The 17,113-nt window shown below is 43.4% G+C and overlaps 1 long non-coding RNA gene across 1 annotated transcript; it reads right to left on the reverse strand.

Moving 5' to 3' along the window:
• Nucleotides 1–8,334: 8,334 nt before the first annotated feature.
• LOC311150858 lies at nucleotides 8,335–16,052 on the reverse strand. The gene is made up of 3 exons (XR_014615147.1): nucleotides 15,908–16,052; nucleotides 15,678–15,733; nucleotides 8,335–9,568 (listed from the first exon to the last, which is right to left on the reverse strand). It is a non-coding gene; the product is annotated as an uncharacterized lncRNA (long non-coding RNA).
• Nucleotides 16,053–17,113: the final 1,061 nt, after the last annotated feature.

Raw genomic sequence — 17,113 nt, forward strand, 5'->3', positions numbered from 1 at the left:
TTCGATTACAGGCTAAAATGGCCAGAAACAAATAACTTTCTTCTGAAACTCGTCAGTCTATTCTTGTTCTGAGAAATTAAGGCTATTCCATGCGAGAAATTGCCAAGAAACTGAAGATCTCGTACAACGCTGTGTACTACTCCCTTCACAGAACAGCGCAAACTGGCTCTAACCAGAATAGAAAGAGGAGTGGGAGGCCCCGGTGCACAAGTGAGCAAGAGGACAAATACATTAGAGTGTCTAGTTTGAGAAACAGGCACCTTACAGGTCCTCAACTGGCAGCTTCATTCAATAGTACCCGCAAAACACCAGTCTCAACGTCTCAACAGTGAAGAGGCGACTCCGGGATGCTGACCTTGTAGGCAGAGTTGCAAAGAAAAAGCCATATCTCAGACTGGCCAATAAAAATAAAAGATTAAGATCGGGAGTCTGAGATATTTTTTTTATTTTTTTTATTTAACCTTTATTTAACCAGGTAAACCAGTTGAGAACAAGTTCTCATTTACAACTGCAACCTGGCCAAGATAAAGCAAAGCAGTGCGATAAAAACAACAACACAGAGTTACATATGGGGTAAAACAAAACAAAGTCAAAAATACAACAGAAATACATATATATACAGTGTGTGCAAATGTAGCAAGTTATGGAGGTAAGGCAATAAATAGGCTATAGTGCAAAATAATTACAATTAGTATTAACACTGGAATGATAGATGTGCAAGAGATGATGTGCAAATAGAGATACTGGGGTACAAATGAGCAAAATAAATAACAATATAGGGATGAGGTAGTTGGGCGGGCTAATTTCAGATGGGCTGTGTACAGGTGCAGTGATCGGTAAGGTGCTCTGACAACTGATGCTTAAAGTTAGTGAGGGAGATAAGTGTCTCCAGCTTCAGAGATTTTTGCAATTTGTTCCAGTCATTGGCAGCAGAGAACTGGAAGGAATTGCGGCCAAAGGAGGTGTTGGCTTTGGGGATGACCAGTGAGATATACCTGCTGGAGCGCAGACTACGGGTGGGTGTTGCTATGGTGACCAATGAGCTAAGATAAGGCGGGGATTTGCCTAGCAGTGATTTATAGATGGCCTGGAGCCAGTGGGTTTGGCGACGAATATGTAGTGAGGACCAGCCAACAAGAGCGTACAGGTCACAGTGGTGGGTATTATATGGGGCTTTGGAGATAAATCGGATGGCATTGTGATAGACTACATCCAATTTGCTGAGTAGAGTGTTGGAGGCTATTTTGTAAATGACATCGCTGAAGTCAAGGATCGGTAGGATAGTCAGTTTTACGAGGGCATGTTTGGCAGCATGAGTGAAGGAGGCTTTGTTGCGAAATAGGAAACCGATTCTAGATTTAACTTTGGATTGGAGATTCTTAATGTGAGTCTGGAAGGAGAGTTTACAGTCTAACCAGACACCTAGATATTTGTACTTGTCCACATACTCTAGGTCAGACCCGTCGAGAGTAGTGATTCTAGTCGGGTGGGCGGATGCAAGCAGCGTTCGGTTGAAGAGCATGCGTTTAGTTTTACTAGTGTTTAAGAGCAGTTGGAGGCTACTGAAGGAGTGTTGTATGGCATTGAAGCTCGTTTGGAGGTTTGTTAACACAGTGTCCAATGAAGGGCTAGATGTATACAAAATGGTGTCGTCTGCGTAGAGGTGGATCTGAGAGTCACCAGCAGCAAGAGCGACGTCATTGATATACACAGAGAAAAGAGTCGGCCCAAGAATTGAACCCTGTGGCACCCCCATAGAGACTGCCATAGGTCCAGACAACAGGCCCTCTGATTTGACACATTGAACTCTATCTGAGAAGTAGTTGGTGAACCAGGCGAGGCAGTCATTTGAGAAACCAAGGCTATTTAGTCTGCCAATAAGAATGCGGTGGTTGACAGAGTCGAAAGCCTTGGCCAGGTCAATGAAAACGGCTGCACAGTACTGTCTATTATCGATCGCGGTTATAATATCGTTTAGGACCTTGAGCGTGGCTGAAGTGCACCCATGACCAGCTCGGAAACCGGATTGCATAGCGGAGAAGGTACGGTGGGATTCGAAATGGTCGGTGATCTGTTTGTTGACTTGGCTTTCAAAAACTTTTGAAAGGCAGGGCAGGATGGATATGGGTCTGTAACAGTTTGGATCTAGAGTGTCACTCCCTTTGAAGAGGGGGATGACCGCGGCAGCTTTCCAATCTCTGGGAATCTCAGACGTTACGAAAGAGAGGTTGAACAGGCTAGTAATAGGGGTTGCGACAATTTCGGCGGCTAGTTTTAGAAAGAAAGGGTCCAGATTGTCTAGCCCAGATGATTTGTAGGGGTCCAGATTTTGCAGCTCTTTCAGAACATCAGCTGTCTGGATTTGTGTGAAGGAGAAGCGGGGGGGGGCATGGGCAAGTTGCAGCGGAGGGTGCAGAGCTGGTGGCCAGGGTAGTGGTAGCCTGGTGGAAAGCATGGCCAGCCGTAGCAAAATGCCTGTTGAAATTCTCGATTATTGTAGATTTATCGGTGGTGATAGTGTTTCCTAGCCTCAGTGCAGTGGGCAGCTGGGAGGAAGTGCTCTTATTTTCCATGGACTTTACAGTGTCCCAAAACTTTTTGGAGTTAGTGCTACAGGATGCAAATTTCTGTTTGAAAAAGTTAGCCTTTGCTTTCCTAACTGCTTGTGTATATTGGTTCCTAACTTCCCTGAAAAGTTGCATATTGCGGGGGCTATTTGATGCTAATGCAGTACGCCACAGGATGTTTTTGTGCTGGTCAAGGGCAGTCAAGTCTGAGGAGAACCAGGGGCTATATCTGTTCTTAGTTCTGTATTTTTTGAATGGGGCATGTTTATTTAAGATTGAGAGGAAATTACTTTTAAAGAACAACCAGGCATCCTCTACTGACGGAATGAGATCTATATCCATCCAGGATACCTGGGCCAGGTCAATTAGGAAGGCCTGCTCGCTGAAGTGTTTTTGGGAGCGTTTGACAGTGATGAGGGGTGGTCGTTTGACCGCGGACCCGTTACGGACGCAGGCAATAAGGCAGTGATCGCTGAGATCCTGGTTGAAGACAGCGGAGGTGTATTTAGAGGGTAAGTTAGTCAGGATGATATCTATGAGGGTACCCATGTTTACGGATTTAGGGTTGTACCTGGTAGGTTCGTTGATAATTTGTGTGAGATTGAGGGCATCTAGTTTAGATTGTAGGATGGCCGGGGTGTTAAGCATATCCCTATTTAGGTCTCCAAGCAGTACGAACTCTGAGGATAGATGGGGGGCAATCAATTCACATATGGTGTCCAGGGCACAGCTGGGGGCTGAGGGGGGTCTGTAGCAAGCGGCAACAGTGAGAGATTTATTTCTGGAAAGGTGGATTTTTAGAAGTAGAAGCTCAAACTGTTTGCCGCACAGACCTGGATAGTATGATAGAGCTCTGCAGGCTATCTCTACAGTAGATTGCAACTCCACCCCCTTTGACAGTTCTATCTAGACGGAAAATGTTATAGTTGGGGATGGAAATTTCAGAATGTTTGGTGGCCTTCCTAAGCCAGGATTCAGACACTGCTAGAACATCAGGGTTGGCGGAGTGTGCTAACGCAGTGAATAACTCAAACTTAGGAAGGAGGCTTCTGATATTTACGTGCAGAAAACCAAGACTTTTACGGTTACAGAAGTCAACAAATGATAGCTCCTGGGAAGTAGGAGTGATACTGGGGGCTGCAGGGCCTGGGTTAGCCTCTACATCACCAGAGGAACAGAGGAGGACTAGAATAAGGATACGACTAAAGGCTTTAAGAACTGGTCTTCTAGTGCGTTGTGTACATAGAATAAAGGGGGCAGTTCTCCGGGCGTTGTAGAAAAGATTCAGGGCATTATGTACAGAAAAGGATATGGAAGGATATGAGTACAGTTCAGGTAACCCTAAGCGTTGGGTAACAATGAAAGAGATAGCGTCACTGGAGGCACCGATTGAGCCGGTCTCGGCGTGTATGGGGGGTGGAACAAAGGAACTATTTGAGGCAGTTTGAGAGGGACTAGGGGTTCTACAGTGAAATTGTATAATAAGAACTAACCCAAACAGCAATAGGCAAGGCATAATTGACATGGGAGAGAGGCATAAAGCAGTCACAGGTGTTATTAGAGAGAGCTAAGACAACAACTGGAAATAGCGATAACATTTGGGCTAGGCTAAACAGAATAAACAGGACAGGGTACCGTGTAAAGGAACAGTCCAGCAGGCATCAGCTGTGCAGCTGAGTGATCATAAGGTCCAGTGAACAGCAATATGTGAGTCCGAGAGCAGTTCAAATTGGTGCTTCAGCACAGCTAGCAGGGAGCACAGTTGTAGTTTGCGTGTGCTAGCGGGCCGGGGCTGGCAGATGGATCTTCGTGGTCGTCGCAACGGGAAGCCTGTTGAAACCACATCAGAATATTTCGTCGGCAGACCAGTCGTGTTGGATCGGCGGGGCTCAGTGTCAACACTAGGAGGTCCCGTCCGGTTGACAGAGAGGTAGATAGCCGGGAGATGGGCCTGAGGCTAGCTCAAGGCTAACTGGTGCTTGCTATAGGGCAATGGTAATCAGCCAACAACAGGTTGCAGCTAGCTAGCTGGTTGCGATGATCCGGCGCTAGGGTCCAGTGATTCCGGCAGAAAGTCCAATAAGTTCTGGGTCGATAGCACGCTGTGCAGACTGGCCGACGAATTGTCCAGGCTAGAGCTAGAGCTGGCTGGTGGATAGTGTAGGCTACGGACAGTGGTGAAGACGCTAACGGTGACTAATAACAAGTAGCCATTCAGTTGCAGCTACACTATTTTCAGCTTAGGGTTCTTGATGAAAGTTATAAAGAAATAGTAGAATCCTTTCCACGTTGGGTGAGGCGGGTTGCAGGAAAGTATATTTAGTTAAAGAATGAAAAGTAAAAATTGAGAAATATATACAAAATAGACAAAAAAAACAAGAAACTGGATATTTACACAGGGACAATGAATAAAAGCGAACGCACTGCTACGCCATCTTGGAACTAAACTAGTCTCAAGAAGGTTTTATTGCTTTTTTAATCAGCACAACAGTTTTCAGCTGTGCTAACATAATCACAAAAGGGTTTTCTAATGATCAATTAGCCTTTTTAAATGATAAACTTGGATTAGCAAACACAACGTGCCATTGGAACACAGGACTGATGGTTGCTGATAATGGGCCTCTGTACGCCTATGTAGATATTCCATTAAAGATCAGCCGTTTCCAGCTACAATAGCCATTTACAACATTAATAATGTCTACACTGTATTTCTGATCAATTTGATGTTGTTTTAATGGACAAAAAATTTGCTTTTATTTCGAAAACAAGGACATTTCGAAGTGACCCCAAACTTTTGAACGGTTGTGTACTTGTAGAGTATATTGTTCCAAACAATATCTCTTAAAATTAACAAAATCAACAAGGGTCGTTTAGAGATATTAATATTAATATTTTTAATGTTGAATAAATAAATGTGATACTCCATATTTTAGAGCACACTATACGGAGTATAATGAAACCAAGATGTTGTCTGTATCATGTACGGTTCACGGATCAAAGGGTCTTATAGGAGGCATGTATAGGTAAAAAAGAAAAGGGCCTAAAATGGCCACTTTCATCATGATTTTCAAAACAAAACAAAACAAAAAATCTATGTGAGAAATGCCAGAACAATCCGAGATACCGAAAATATTTCCCGCTCCCACTGGCGTGGAATCGCCCCATACATGTTTTTTGTTTGACAGACATGAAAAACAGATTCATCCGAGGTCAGGTCCTAGTTGAATGTGAAATAATGGGGGAAATGATTCTGATGAGTAATGATAAAGAGCAAAATAAATAGGAGAGGTACAGTGAAGAGATAGAATAGCAGCAGACCACTGGACCTGTCTGAAAGAGGAGCCAAGTTTCTCATCAAAGCCCATCTGATTACTTTCCAGCAGATTTTCCTGTCAGGATGTTATGATTGTCTCAATGTTCGGTGGCCGCTGATAAATGGTGTCTCTCTTTTTTCATACATGATGTCATACGACAGGCTGAAGGTCTGACTTCCCCTCCAGTAACTGTGAGATGAGGGATACACTCATTTGTGTGTGTGTGTGTGTGTTTGTGTGTGCATGTGCGTGCTCCCATGCGTGTATGTGTTTGCGTGGGTGTTAAATGTGTGGGGCACACTCTCCAGCATTGAGCCCTCTTCCTAAGTGACTGTTGGGGCCTTGGGGTTGGACACTCTTGATTGAAGCAGTGACCCACATGCCCTCCTCTCTTTTTTTGTGTTTATCGCTGTCATGCGTCAACACAGGGATAGGTTATGTTAGAATTAGTGGTGTTCTATGCTGCACACGGCATACAGTTACAATTGGGCAAGGGTGGTAGTGGGCTTAGGGTATGGAAACTATAGAATCAAGATAACGTAGTTGTGTGAATTAGTAAGAAAGCTTTTGATAATGTTAATGCTTTTTGTTCTCTATTGCTTCATCATTTAGTGGCGAGCAGAGAATATAAGCTTCATATTGACAGTGTTAAAACATAAATTAACACTTTAAAATGCCTACCCAGGAATAAACACCATTATTTATTTACTGTAATTCTGTAATTGTATTTAGTCACTAGTCACCAATATCCACACGTAACATGTGGAATGTATTTTGGTTAGCAGGGAGAGATGTTTCCTCCGGCAATAACGTATTTGACGGCATTGGGCTCCCGAGTGGCGCAGTGGTCTAAGACACTGTCTCTCAGTGCTAGAGGCATCACTACAGACCCTGGTTCAATTCCAGGCTGTATCACAATTTGGCTGTGATTGGGAGTCACATAGGGTGGCGCATAATTGGCCGGGGTAGGCCGTCATTGTAAATAAGAATTTCTTCTTAACTGACTTGCCTAGTTAAGTAAAGGTTCAAAAAATAAAGTCAGCAAGCTGCGATTTCTTTTCACATTGTATCCAGCCCTCACTCTGCAATTGGTTGCTTTGGATTAGATTTCCTGCAGTGTAAAATAAGCCATGGCAGGAGTGTGTGAGTACTGATGTAGGACGCAAGGAATACGGCGGGAGCAATATCAATACCATGTTAAAGGTTACTCTAGCACAGTGGGTTTCCAACCAGGGTTACTATGAGCCCTGTGGGTACTTGGGTTATCCACAGGGGGTACTTGAGAAGACTCATGAGACCATAGGCCAACTGGTAAAATGCACATGGGGTGGGAGGGGGGTACTTCAGGGGTACTCCAGGCAGAGTCCTATTCAGTTGGTGGTACAGTAACCCAACTGCTCTAGCATACCCATGTTACACTAGACATTTTGAAAAACACACGAAAAGTCATCAGGAATTGCAGTCAATTAAGCAATCATTTTGCTTTTTTTATATTTGAAAATCATCATCTGAAATAAATATACAGTTGTATGAGGAGTAAAACAGAGTCTGTGTGAAGCTGTAATTGACAGAAACTGTAGAGTATAGTAATTACATAGTAATAAGAGAGTCCCCCATAAGATTACATGGGAATAGTGGTTTGTAATAGCAGTGGTAGTAATGGGTGCAGGAGTCAGCTATGATTGTGATGTGCTGTATAGTGTATACGAAGATGGTGTCAAATAAAAATACTGTAACAGCTGGCCAAATTAGAATTTCCTTAGTTATAGTTATATTTTGCATGCAGCTATGGCTTGACGGGGGCTTGGCTGTTTTGGAAAAGAGCAGAGTTACAGTGTTAATTGCAACCTGACCCACTGAGTGGATTTTCCCCTCATCTGTTTGTCCATTTCTACTAGGCTTGTAATCTTGATTGAGCTATTCATTATTTTGAACTCCAGCAGGCTGTGTGTCCGTCTGTCTGTCTCTGTGTGTGTGTCTGTGTGTCTGTGTCTGTCTGTGTGTCTGTAGGTGTGTGTGTGTGTGTGTGTGTGTGTGTGTGTGTGTGTGTGTGTGTGTGTGTGTGTGCATAGTTTCGACTTTATCCTCTCTCATCGTTTTCCTCCATGCTTTATCTCCTGTGTCAGTGCCAGTGGGATTGCTGGCTGACTAAGTTTCCCCGAGGCCGGGGGAGCCTGTGGCCATTGTTCTGGAGGCTGATGAGGCCGGGGGAGCCTGTGACCATTGTTCTGGAGGCTGACGGCATTTGACAGGCCTCTTGCTGACGTTGACGGACAACACCACTGATTTTCCTGCGCTTCCTGTGCAGACTCAGACAGAGCTCACTGTTTTCCTCTCCTCACTTATCATGCCTATCACCGAGAGAGAGCCAACAAGAGAAGAGAGAGAGAGAGAGAGAGAGAGAGAGAGAGAGAGAGAGAGAGAGAGAGAGAGAGAGAGAGAGAGAGAGAGAGAGAGAGAGAGAGAGAGAGGAGAGGGAGGGAAAAAGAGAGAGGGCTTCTTTCCAATGTTATTTGGCCAGATACACAGCCAGAAGCAGTAGTGGCAAGTATATGTGGGAGAGCAGTTTAGTGTGCAACGGTGTATGTATGTGTGTGTGTGAGTGTGTGTGTGTGTGTGTGTGTGTGTGTGTATGGGTGTATGCGAGTCATAGTGTGTGTGGGTATGTACATACATAAGTGGGGGCCAAAATTGCACTACTTTCATTGAGTCTCTCTCTCCCTGTTTGGGCATGACGAGACTCCAGAGAGATTGTTGTGGCGATAAGATAAGAATGTAGCAGCCAGTCGCTTGTTCAGATCGCTGGTGCAGAAAGAGAAAATGTTTATCTGATGGGATTTCACTTCTTTGGATTTTGAATGGAAAGTGGCTGAGGGAGAGAGAAAGATATTTACACATCTGTCTTCTCCTGGGTGGGGGCTTGTGGGGAGGGCCTTGGTAGATGACAACGACACACCTAAAAGTGACTTACTGACTATAAAGTTATGTTGAATTGGATTGCATTGAATAACCTGAGTGGGTAGGTTGTGTAGGTGTATCGGGGGCATGCCCGCTCATGCTATTCCAAAGGACACCTGAGAGTGTGTGTATGAAAAGTGATAGGTATTTCTTCGATGCCCAGACCGGGCACCTAAAATGGTTAGACTATATTTTTTTCTAAGAGCAGAGGAGGGACGTGACAGGTTTCAGTAAAGGGAATGTGCTTCAGTATCTGCCAGTCAATGCCTTTTTCCTTTACTTGTTATGTAGCGAATGCTTTCTCTCTCCCTGCCTGTTCTCTGTCTCCACCCCCTTTTTCACTGATACTTAACCCTATCCTCCCTATATTCCCAAGCACTGCTTCACCCAGTGTGTAGAATAACTCCTCCTTGCAGGTGTATGAGAAATCTTTTGAGGCATTGTTGTAGCCCTCAGCAGAGTTGACATTGACAATAGAGCAGCATCTCTCTGCCTCTCTAGTTTAACCCTTTGTGTTTGTCTTTTCCTGATATTTAAATGGTAAATCTGGGATTGATACATCAATCAGATTGCCCCTTTAATTGTTATTTGATTTGTGTGAATGTTGACCTCAGGTCTTCCTCCAATGTATTCCCACAGTGGTAGCAGCCATATCAGCCAGCTCCAGGGAACAGGGAACATGGCTAAGTGTGGGTGGGAGTGCCGCCCCGGAGAGAAGAGTGACAGGATCTGTTGGTGAGAGGAAAAGCTTTTAGGACATCTCTTGACTTAGTGAACTTCCTCATCTGGCATTCCTGTGATTATACCAGTGAGGAATGGCTTCACTGAAATGTGTTATTGTTTTGTGGATTGGTCTTCATCTGTTTAAATATGCATAAATATTGCTCTCTACATGATCTCAGAATTTTCATTTAAAACAAATAAAATAAAATAAAAATGCAGCAATGTGAAACGAGCACAATAAAACCATCACTATATGACCAGTCCTATGACCAAGACTTTTGAGAAACACTCCCTGCTGCATTGGGACCCTGAGAGAACAGGCTCTGCCACCCCTTTTACAGGCCCGCATCAGAACCCTGGATGTGAAGTGCAACCTGGGTACACCACCACACAGCTGGCAGAGATGAGGGTTCTGCTGGATCGTTCCTCCCTACTTCTTCTTTCCTTCCTCCCTTCTTCTTTCCTTCCTCCCTTCTTCCCTTCTTCTTCTCAACACCCTCACCCTCCTCCAGCAATCACAGAAGGCGCTGCAAAGATATTTGTCCTTTCCCAAGAAAAATTTAAGAATTTAGATAGTTGCTTTGTATCCCCATCCGGCTCAGGGGAGGAATGGCAAAAGTGTAGAAAGGAGAGAGATGGGGTCCAGACTAGACTGTGTATGATGCATAGAAGAGTGCCTGGTGAGATTAAATCTCCTGGTGAGATTAAATCCAGCACCTTCCAAAAAAATAATAAACACAAACACACACTTTTAACACACACACACACACACAAACACATACACCGAACACCCGTGACATGCAGTCAGGGCAGGCAGGGTAGGCAGTGCTTACCCTGAGATAATCTAATACAAAAAGCTGTTCTGAAAAGCCAAATAAATAAAACAAAAACACGTTTTATATATAATGTTTTTTCTCAATGATTATGCTCAAAATCTAAAACACCTGCTAAAATTGCATCAAAACCTTCCTTCCCATCCATTCAAATCCATTCAAATCGCTGACGCGGGAGGCCGGTCCCAACTCCAGTCACTGTTGATGGATAGGGTCAGCGTAGACCTCGCTGCTTTGCCCAGCTTCATCTGTTGCATTGAGCCAATTTCATATTTTGCACATACGTATTGCCAAAACATGTTGTGTGGGTAAGCCTGGGGTAAGCTCTGGGCCCCGTTTTCCAGTTGCAATGCATTACAATGATCATACCAGTTGCATAGTTATTTAGGGGCAACTTTTTAAGAGTGTTTCCCAAACAGAGAGAAAGTTCGCTAAGTGTGTTGTTAGACCATGTGTCAATACTGATAGGATCAAAACAAAAGCCACGCTGCTCTCGTATCAGCCTTCTCCATTCAAATCTTACCTTAACATTAGAATTATTCCACAATACTGACGACGGATCAGCTCCTAGAGAGGAGATATTACCACATATGGCTGCAAATATTGAGGTGGCTTATTATGCTTACCCAATAATAATGCACTAAAATCACAGATTGGGCACATCGTTGCACACATCTTGTCACACATAATCAAACATATTGAGTCCAAATATTTGCCATCAGACAGTAGCCTGATAGCAAAATAAAACTCAATATGATTGAAATTTGATTGAAATATATAGGCACATGTGGCCTATTTATCATTTAATGCAGTCATCTCGGTTTTCATTTGAAGTATCATTTTATCTTTCACTTGTTTGTAACAATTGCAAATACTTTGGCAACTTAGTATTTGTAGTCAACATAATTTTGAAGTTATCGGTGGTCACAGTCAGACAAATACCTAGCCTAAACATCTTGATTCTATGTTTAGCAGAGGTCTTCTGTGAATAAAGTGACTCGGAAGGGCAAAAAACATGTAACGATGCGCTTTGGCTGCTCTACAAGTGGTCTGGATCACACGTTGATGTGCAAAGGATTTTAAGAGCAACATTATTAATGAAGGCTATGGGAAACAGATCGTCTGCTAAAGATACATCGTAAGATGGTTCTAACAATGATCTTAATGCTACAAAGGCTCTGGGAAACGAGGCCCTGCACATTTGGGCATGTCTACATAATTTGGTGCATGCATCCCTTGAACTGAATGAAGCTAGCTAGCTAGCAAAAATCAACTGACAAATCGACAGCTTTTTGGACGTCTCGACTTAGTGAACTTCATCTGGCATTCCTGTGATTATACCAGTGAGGAATGGGAAAGGAGGCCCTGCGCATTTGGGCATGTCTACATAATTTGACACTCGCATCCCTTGAACTGAACGAAGTTAGCTACAGTTGAAGTCGGATGTTTACATACACCTTAGCCAAATACATTTAAACTCAGTTTATCACAATTCCTGACATTTAATCCTAGTAAAAATCCCCTGATTTAGGTCAGTTAGGATCACCACTTTATTTTAAGAATGTGAAATGTCAGAATAATAGTAGAGAGAATTATTTATTTAAGCTTTTATTTCTTTCATCACATTCCCAGTGGGTCAGAAGTTTACATACACTCAATTAGTATTTGGTAGCATTGCCTTTAAATTGTTTAACTTCTGACCCACTGGGAATGTGTTGGGTGAATTTTGGCCCATTCCTCCAGACAGAGCTGGTGTAACTGAGTCAGGTTTGTAGGCCTCCTTGCTCACACATGCTTTTTCAGTTCTGCCCACACATTTTCTATAGGATTGAGGTCAGGGCTTTGTGATGGCCACTCCAATACCTTGACGTTGTTGTCCTTAAGCCATTTTGCCACAACTTTGGAAGTATGCTTGGGGTCATTGTCCATTTGGAAGACCCATTTGCGACCAAGCTTTAACTTCCTGACTGATGTCTTGAGATGTTGCTTCAATATATCCACATAATTTTCCTTCCTCATGATGCCATCTATTTTGTGAAGTGCACCAGTCCCTCCTGCAGCAAAGCACCCCCACAGCATGATGCTGCCACCCCCGTGCTTCACGGTTGGGATTGTGTTCTTTGGCTTGCAAGCCACCCCCTTTTTTCTCCAAACATAACAATGGTCATTATGGCCAAACAGTTCTATTTTTGTTTCATCAGACCAGAGGACATTTCTCCAAAAAGTACGATCTTTGTCCCCATGTGCAGTTGCAAACCGTAGTCTGGCTTTTTTATCGCGGTTTTGGAGCAGTGGCTTATTCCTTGCTGAGCGGCCTTTCAGGTTATGTCGATACAGTACTTGTTTTACTGTGGATATAGATTATTTTGTACCTGTTTCCTCCAGTGTCTTCACAAGGGCGGCAGGTAGCTTAGTGGTTAAGAGCGTAGTGCCAGTAACCGAAAGGTCGCTGGTTCTAATCCCCGAGCCGACTAGGTGAACAATCTGTTGATGTGCCCTTGAGCAAGGCACTTAACCCTAATTGCTCTGGATAAGAGCATCTGCAAAAATGTAAGGTCCTTTGCTGTTGTTCTGGGATTGATTTGCACTTTTCGCACCAAAGTACGTTCATCTCTAGGAGACAGAACACGTCTCCTTCCTGAGCGGTATGATGGCTGCGTGGTCCCATGGTGTTTATATTTTTTGTACAGATGAACGTGTTACCTTCAGGCATTTGAAAATTGCTCCCAAGGATGAACCAGACTTGTGGAGGTCTACAATTTTTTTTTCTGAGGTCTTGGCTGATTTCTTCTGATTTTCCCATGATGTCAAGCAAAGAGGCACTGAGTTTGAAGGTAGGCCTTGAAATACATCCACAGGTACACCTCCAATTGACTCAAATGATGTCAATTAGCCTATCAGAAGCTTCTAAAGCCATTACATAATTTTCTGGAATTTTCCAAGCTGTTTAAAAGGCACAGTCAACTTAGTGTATGTAAACTTCTGACCCACTGGAATTGTGATACAGTGAATTATAAGTGAAATAATCTGTTTGTAAACAATTGTTGGAAAAATTACTTGTGTCGTGCACAAAGTCGATGTCCTAACTGACTTGCTAAAACTATAGTTTGTTAACAAGACATTTGTGGAGTGGTTGAAAAACAAGTTTTAATGACTCCAACCTAAGTGTATGTAAACTTCCGACTTCAACTGTAGCTAGCAAAAACCACTTGACAAATGGACACTATACCGCACCTTAAGAATTTTCCAAGTTGGATTTCCAAGGAAAACTTGATATAATTCAGAGATGGAGACCAACACCTGCACTTCCTGACCTTCTTCAGGGGAAGGGACATAAAATCTTCCGATCAAATTAACCATACTCGGCCTGACAGACAAGGCAACCCGGAGCAGACAGCCGATCAGATGAGAGTGGTTTTGGACAATATCAGTGTTCAAATGAACGCCAAGTTTGATCATGTTTTCATTCTTGGCCCTACAACACTGTCACCAAGAGGTTGACCCTGAAGGACAGACGAATGGACTTCATTGACAAGTAAAGGTAGGCCTAAATGCGGGTTAAGCTACTGTTGAATGAACATGAGAATAGACAACATCCCATTACGTTTATCAAGCTAGAGTTTCGTTTTGATGACACTTCTTTTACATTTTGAACTGCATTTTTCAGTCATTTTGATTGTTGATATGGACATTTCATTAGAACCTTATTTATTATACTGTATATGTGTGTATAATAATATTTCACATAATAATATTACGTGTGTGTGTGTGTTTGCTTGTTTGTTTGTTTGTTTGTTTGTTTGTACACGTCGCACACAGTGCATTGGAAGAACTGTAAATCCATTGTGAAAGGCCATGGAGTTTGCGTTGCAAACTATTCGGATTAAATGTGTCCATATATTGGTCTTTTAGTGACACCTATTGGTTGTAACTGCGGATGCTGAGTTGAGCAGTGAGTCATTTTGTTGGATGATATGAAATGTGCCGCAAACGGAGGCTATCGCTTGTGTATCTTGACTACATTGTTATTTAAATTTGGTGAAAATTGTTTTTCAATTTCAGTTATGAGTCTATGTCACTCTGGTTGTTGGAGCTATCTGATGTATCAAGGTTTATTTGTGAGTAAATCTAGTTTTGATAATAGCTAGTGCCTACCCAGCCACCGTCCTCACCGCACGTCACTGCCGAACACACACACACACACACACACACATTCACACTCACTGACTCACACAAACACACACACACACACACACACATTCACACTCACTGACTCACACACACACACACACACACACACTCATATTCACACTCACTGACTCACACAGGCGCACAATCACACTCTCGCTCACAACCTTCCAGGAAGTTTCACGGTATGTGTAGCCATGTTTATTTTCCTTAGCAGGGGCAGCATTTCCTGTATGCAAACATCAGGACTGCCTGGCTTGAGTCCATCTCATTTGCTTTGCAAAATACCACAGAACCACAGCCAGAAGTAAGGTTTGTGACGTTTAAAGTGGACTGACATACTGGACTCTTGACCCTACAATAATTGACAATTATTGACACCTGTCACCCAGATTTCAGAATAATTCAATAAATGTCCCCTCTTACGGAGGCCAGTTGTTGAGAAGCAAAAGTCTGCGTGTACAGAGGTTGGTCATTGGTCATATTTACCAAGCTCAAATCAAGTTTGTGATCTCTGCATTGTTGTTTGAAATAATGTCTGCCCCACGACATCCAATCAGACATGTTCCCTGGGTTTTCTGGAAACCCCGGAGCAGAGCAGAGCAGCAGACGGCCCTCATCACACAGTGGGTGCTGTGCCAGGTGGTTCAGTGCAGAGCTGTTTACTTCTCTCTGTGTGTGTGTGTGTGTGTGTGTGTGTGTGTGTGTGTGTGTGTGTGTGTGTGCGTTTGTGCCTTCATGCGTGGTCCTGCAGTCCAAGCCGAAGGAACCCTTTTATGTTTCCCCATAAGGCACGCTCTATGCTCCATCCCCGTTATGAGCATGAAGTAAACAAAACATTAGGTCATCATTAATCACTGGCAAATGACGTGTCTGGGTCTGCGGGAGATTAGAAAGCCAGAGAACCAGAGACTATTCATTATGTCAAACTCCAGCAGACACTCCAGAAGTCTGTAAGTGTGTGTGTGTGTTTGCCAGGCCGAGTCCTTGTTCGTCCCCCCCCCCCCCCCCCCCCCACCTCCCCCCAACCCCCCATTCCCAATGTGTAAGATCATTATGAAGATTGCAGGTCAATTAAGATAAGGGCAAATTACTTTCTCTGTCTCTGCTTTGAAGTCCAGGGGACTTTTCCCTCTTTTCAGCATGGCAGCTGAAAACAGACGGTGAAAAAGGAAAAACATTTTCAGTGTATAACGCTTTGATCTTGGAACTTATTACAGGGAGTGTAATGGAGGCTTTGTATGATTGAATAATATGTGCATTTCAATATGATTATTTTTCTTGTCAAATTTTTTGCCAATGGTCATAGCTTGGTTTACTTAACTGTATGCTGTAACTCATTGGCTGCATTGCTTCCCGGGTTCCATTCCATGCCAGTAGTCTACCCAGAGAGGGTGGGAGGTGGAGTCTTTCACTTGGTTTGATCTCTCTTCTTGTCGGTCAACGGTGGCCCCAGTGTTAAAATGTGACTTCTGGTTCCTCGCGTGTAAATGCTGAATCAGTGTAATTGAATCTGTTTCCCGCTGAGTGCGGACTATAGCACGAGGTCCAGAGGGGTCAGTGTGTGTTTGTGCTTGTGTGTGTGCGTGGTTCGGGTTCAGTCTGCACATTAAACAAACGCATGATGATGTGTGTGAATGATGTGGTGTAAGAGTCAATGTCTTTGTGTTGCTATCCAGGCAGATATCTAAAGTTTCTTCTTTTGAAAACTTTGTTGAGTATGATTTACTGGAACCACCTTATTCGTGTAGCCTACAGCACTGTCAAAGCTGTATTTCATACAGTACATTTTACACTCTGAAATGCACTTCATTGTTTTAGATGCAGGCCATTATTGTAATTATAATTTTGTGGCGGCAGTTAGCCTAGCTGTTAAGAGCGTTGTGCCAGTAACCAAAAGGTTGCCTGTATGAATCCCTGAGCTGACTTTGTGTAAAATCTGTTGATATTTCCTTGAGCAAGGCACTTAACCCTAATTTATCCTCTAAATTGCTCTGGATAAGACTGTCTATGTAAATGTGCTTGCATCTGTTCTATCCACTCTGTGAGTTGTTCATTGTTGGTCCTTTTTGTCCTTAAGTTCACATATGTGCATGACTTGTCAGTGTAAACACAATGGTGAAAACATTAAAGCGGTCATGGACTGGGTATGTTTATATGAACAGAGAGCCTGGAGATGGAGCAGAGATATGAACCACTGATCTGGGGCTATCTAGGAGAGGAATCACTGATGCTGGCCATCACAAACAAACAACATATGTCTTCCCAGCACACATACAGCTGAAAGAGAGAGAGTGAGAGAGAGAGAGAGAGAGAGAGAGAGAGAGAGAGCGAGAGAGAGAGAGAGAGAGAGAGAGAGAGAGAGAGAGAGAGAGAGAGAACTTCACACCTGCATACCTCCTGGACGTGACATGAGTTACGCCTCGATCACAACGACAGCGTTATTGCGTTTTGGTACACCTGAAGTACATTAATTTCCAATGGAACGCTGTGTTTGCCTTGCAGCTTTGCGTTGAAGAGGCAGTTTCAG

Source organism: Coregonus lavaretus, assembly GCF_964263955.1.
Source record: "Coregonus lavaretus genome assembly, chromosome: 23".
Lineage (NCBI taxonomy): Eukaryota > Metazoa > Chordata > Actinopteri > Salmoniformes > Salmonidae > Coregonus > Coregonus lavaretus.